Source organism: Fukomys damarensis, unplaced genomic scaffold (genome assembly GCF_012274545.1).
Source record: "Fukomys damarensis isolate Sample0158 unplaced genomic scaffold, DMR_v1.0_HiC HiC_scaffold_10, whole genome shotgun sequence".
In the NCBI taxonomy this organism is placed as follows: domain Eukaryota; kingdom Metazoa; phylum Chordata; class Mammalia; order Rodentia; family Bathyergidae; genus Fukomys; species Fukomys damarensis.
This window is the reverse complement of record NW_022900922.1, coordinates 4,667,402-4,672,262: the sequence shown is the minus strand read 5'-3', so window position 1 is coordinate 4,672,262 and position 4,861 is coordinate 4,667,402. Positions and strand designations below refer to the sequence as shown.

The 4,861-nt window shown below is 40.9% G+C and overlaps 1 non-coding gene across 1 annotated transcript; it reads right to left on the bottom strand.

Moving 5' to 3' along the window:
* Positions 1 to 1,145: 1,145 nt before the first annotated feature.
* On the bottom strand, positions 1,146 to 1,253 carry LOC117285501. Its single transcript, XR_004516557.1, has one exon. It is a non-coding gene; the product is annotated as a U6 spliceosomal RNA (small nuclear RNA).
* Between the last annotated feature and the right edge of the window lie 3,608 nt (positions 1,254 to 4,861).

The window sequence follows — 4,861 nt, the reverse complement described above, 5'->3', positions numbered from 1 at the left end:
TTTATATTTTATTTTTAATTAATATGAATATATTGAAGGCATATCTCCATGTTAGCTATTTTCAAATGTAGCTTTTAACAATAAACTATTATTACATATTGCATGTAGACTGTTACATCTTTAACCATACCATTATTATTATGAAATTATTCCTTTTATTAAAGATTTGATTTAATTATCATTTTTGCTATTATAAATAATGTGATTTGACTCTTTCCATAATTAATCTTTCTACACCTCTTTCACTATTTCTTGGGGGTAAACTCATAGGAATGAAATTTTTGAGTCATGGAGTTTGAGATCTTTTAGGTCTTTAATAGATAGATGGTGAAATTGCTCTTTTAGAAATTTTGTATCAGCTCATATTCATGGAATGGTATATAAGACTGTATGTTTTGCCATACTCTAGTGAACACTAAAAATTAAATATTTAAAATATTGTCAATGTGATAAGTGAAAAGTTCTGTCTCATTGTTTTAAATTTACATTTCTGTGCTTATTAGGGATAAACAATTTTATTTGTCTACCACAGCAATTTAAAATAGGCATTCCCCCTAAAAGGGAACAGGATTTGAAAGTGTGGTATATAGGCAAATACATTTTGATGGAAAGAGACAAGCAAAAAAAAAAATAAAATTGCCTACAGCCTAGATTTTAGCCAAAGAAATCAGCTGAGGAAACTATGAAGATTCTAACTGAGCTGATCAGGGAGGGGCCAGCTTGCTATTTCTGGAAGTTTCAGGTAGGACTTTTTGTTTTTTTGTACCAGGGATCAAATTTGTGCTTGTGAGGCAGGAGGAAACGCCACTGAGCCAAATCCCTGAGCCCAGGTGGGACAGTTTTTGCTGGAAGGAAGTCCTTTTGGGACCGCCAGCTGGGATAGCAAGAGAGAAGACCTGGGATTCCCTCAGCATTGGTGGCAGTGACTGCAGGAAAGTTAATAAAAGGAAATCAGAGGAAAATGACCTTGTGTTATCATAATGCTTTCTATGGAATCGGTATTGAAAATTCTGCCTTTGATTATACAACCTACTTTCCAGTTGGGGCTTATAATTCAGTTTGTGCTTTTTCAGGTTCCTGTTTTTTGTTGCTGCAGTGTGAGTTTAAGACACCTCCTTGATCATAAGCATATCTGTTCGATATTAAAAAATAATCACTACAATATAGAGGATTGAGATTGTTTTTGCGCAGGGGCCATGCTAATCTTCTCCGTATCCTTCCAATTTTAGTACATGTGCTGCTGAAGTGAGCACTGCTTTTGGATTTCAAATGACCAACTTCTTCTTGACCCCGGTGCTGCATAAATTAACAAATGAGCCTTATGAAAAATTTCCTTCCTATTCCCCCATCCCAAATAAGATTATAAAAGAGAGAGAGAGAGAGAGAGAGAGAGAGAGAGAGAGAGAGACAGTGTGTGTGTGTGTGTGGGGGGGTGTGTGGGTGTGTGTGCATGCTTGTGAGGAGTGATACACCTCAAGGCAATGCATTTATCTTTACCCCTGGTGGTAAAAAAACAAAACAAACAAACAAACAAAGGAACAAACACAGTAGCAGTATCACTTCTATGGTGCTGTGCAAGGATTCCTGTGTTGCTCAGGGAGAAGTTTTCTCCAGCTGACCCTGACTTCCTGCCAGGGCTAGCTAGTGGTAGGTACTACAAATCCACAACTTCTAATCCTAAAGAGACTGTTTAGAGTGTTTGAGGGCGGACGAGGATCTTAGCCAGTGTCTTAGAAGTAGCAAGAAGGAAAGATTAGAAGGAAAGAATTTCTGATCCGGGAAATGCACTGGGAGTTGTCCTTTCTGCACTGGACAGGCTAAGTGATTGGTAAGAACTCACTTAGTTTCTCTGGATCTCAGAGGTCTTCCATGTGAACAGTAGCTCACGTCCTTCATTGTTGAGGGAATAACACATTCTTGTCCCTTTCCCCAGCTAGGCCAGGTGCTGCCTTGGTGACCTAGAATAAATCCCCGAGCACCATGAGTTTTAGTTTCAAATAGGGTTGGCCACTTTACACAGACGGTGGACGTCACAGTGGGTGAGTAAGTTAATGTACCTGTGTATGAACTGGGCGCACGTGGTACAAGGGATATGAAAGCACTGGGAGAGTTTAAATTTCAGCGAGATGTGGTACTCAGTGAATACGTGCATCCGTATCAGAATGGGGCAGAGGGATCAGTTTCAGAATTAGCCCATCAGTGTCTAGAGTGTTCTGGGAATAATTGGGAGTGGGGGTTCACACTTTCCTTCATGGCTTTGAGATAATATTGCTTAGATTTTTAAACTGATAACACCTTTCGATAAAAATATAAATTGCAAGTACTACTTTAATTCTGTTTGAAATATCAAAGCACATTAATGATCAGGAGCCAACTGAAATGCCCTACAACCCTTCAAAGAGGGACCTTTGCCGGCCTCCACATTGTTACACAATGCTGCTCTGAAGGCAATATAAGTTGGCAGTCACAGATCTCCTCAGATGCTCCTAGGTATCCCAGGATGGTGTAGTCGCACAGGGTCCTTAACTATTCCTCTGGATCCACCCATAGGTTCACAGAATGCCATAGCCACAGAATTCTCTGGAGGAGAAAATGACAGGCACGGGCCCCTTTGGCCAGGATTGAAGCTGGAATCATTTGTTTCACTGGCACACTCTTTCCTCTTAGGGAAACATCTTTTTTTCAAGGTTGAAACAATGTCTGTCCCTCCCATATGGCTTCAACTGCCAAATACCAATCCTCTGAAGACAGCAAGGTGTCTCAAGTCACCCTGGAATTTGAGGGAATGCGTCATGGGGCCACCACTCCAGGAAGAGATGCCAGTTGCAACATGTACACACACGCGCACACACACACACACACACACACACCCCACTTTCGGCCTGCTGGCTCAGTTGGTGGGAACATTTATGCTTTTTAAACATATAATCGGCTAGAAGGGATCATTCCTTCATCTTTAAGATAGTTAAAATATTTTGTTAGTTAAAAAAACGAATTTAATGTTCACTTTTCCCCCAAGTACCTCTTTTCTGAGTAGAAACGAGTTTAAAATGTATTTAAGCTAGGAAAGCTTGTAAACTTTCCTCCAAGAATACAAATACTTATTTGTAATATTCCCTTGGATTTTTCTTGGGAAGTCTAGAAAGTCGTAAGGTAGCTTTCTATGTCAGCCACACCCACATGTTTCCTCTTGAATTTATCTAAGTGAGGATCTTCCATAGTAAAATTATGAGGGAATTAAAGAAAAAAAAAGAGCAAAGAATTGAGTTGGAATTCTCAGAATGCAACACTGGGACTCATTCCTGACCCTGCCAAAGAGTTGCAGGTGAATGGTAGGAGTGAGTCCTTGGGGCCCAAAGTAGTTATGCAGAGAGTTACCCCAAACATACACTTAGGAGATCAGCCACAAACGTGCGGAGATGAACCAGGGAAGCAACTGGTTATCATTCCGTGTAGTGAGATAACGGCAACTGGAACACCCACATCCTACTTACAGTGGCCCGCTGAATGTTTAATGATGCAAGCCGCACAAATGGGTGGATTTTCCCCAAGGCGGTCTATTGCTCTCGCATTCTACTTGGTGATGTGAACTTTTCCTTCCCTCCCACCAAAGGATAGCACATCAAAGTGGGCAGGAAAAAGGGTGCTAGCATACCACTGATTAACTGCTTCATTTCTTTGTCTTGATTATCTGTAGAGGGGCAGATATGAAGAATAAATAAGACTTACATCGGTATTAGGTACATGCAAAGCATTGTGTCTGTGGCTTATTATTAATTCATTCTTTGGCAAGCAGTCAAGCACCTCTCAGATTACAGTTATTGTAGTAGCATAATTGGGAGCTATGAAAATGAATTCATTTAAGATACTTTGCTTAAGGGAAGAGGAGGTATGAAGAACTAATCTTTTTGTCTTTAAATGCTAGAAACCATGGTATGAGCTTTTCAATCATTATCTGATGTACTCTTCAAACTACTTTATTACCCCTATTTTTTAGAGAAGGCAGAGATGGGACCAGACCTCCTAAAGGCCATGAATGGATGGTGGAGCTCACATCTGAATCCATATCTGACTCTGGAAACTGTAGGGTTTCAAGTCTTACAGAGTCTAAAACAGGAGATAATGCTATGTGATCACTGCTGCGTGAGCTAACATCTTCATGCTCTTTCTAAACTGGTACTGGAATTGGCTGATGCCCTTCTCAAACGAGGGTTCCAGGCTTCACCAACCATTTGGTTATGGTTAGCTTGGAGGAAGAAAGGTATTTCCCACCCTGGGAAAGCTCTAGGTTGCCTCAAGGGGACATTTTTGGCCAGTCTTGCAGCCACTTTCATTGTATGGGTAAAAAATAACCTCAAGTAAACAGAGAAGGTCACAGTCACTCTCTGGTTCTATTCACATCTTTATATTGTGCTCGCATAATCCACACTAGTAACTGCTTTCTTCTAGAGGTCTCCTTCCCACCCTCTGCATCTACTCACTAGCACATTCAGACTGTCGAGTTCTGGGTCAGGAAGGAACAGAGTAGGCTATCAAGTGCACCAGCTGCCACGTGCTGAATCCCTTAATTTCAAGAAAAAAATCGTGAGATGTGCCCAAGTTTGCACAGCTACCATCATTTAGAGTAGAACTCAGCACTACTGACTTTCAGTAAAGTGCTCCCCCTCCCCCGGACTACAGTTTCTGTGGCGCCTTCTGAGAGTGACAGCATAAAAGCGAGTACTGGTGAGATCTTTGGGACTGATGTCTTTTGAACTTGCAAGTGACATTACATTGTGGGATTTAATTCTCAGATTGAAAGACGGGGTGCTTCTTCAAAACCACTCTGTGCAGAACACTCAAATACAAAGACCTTGATTTC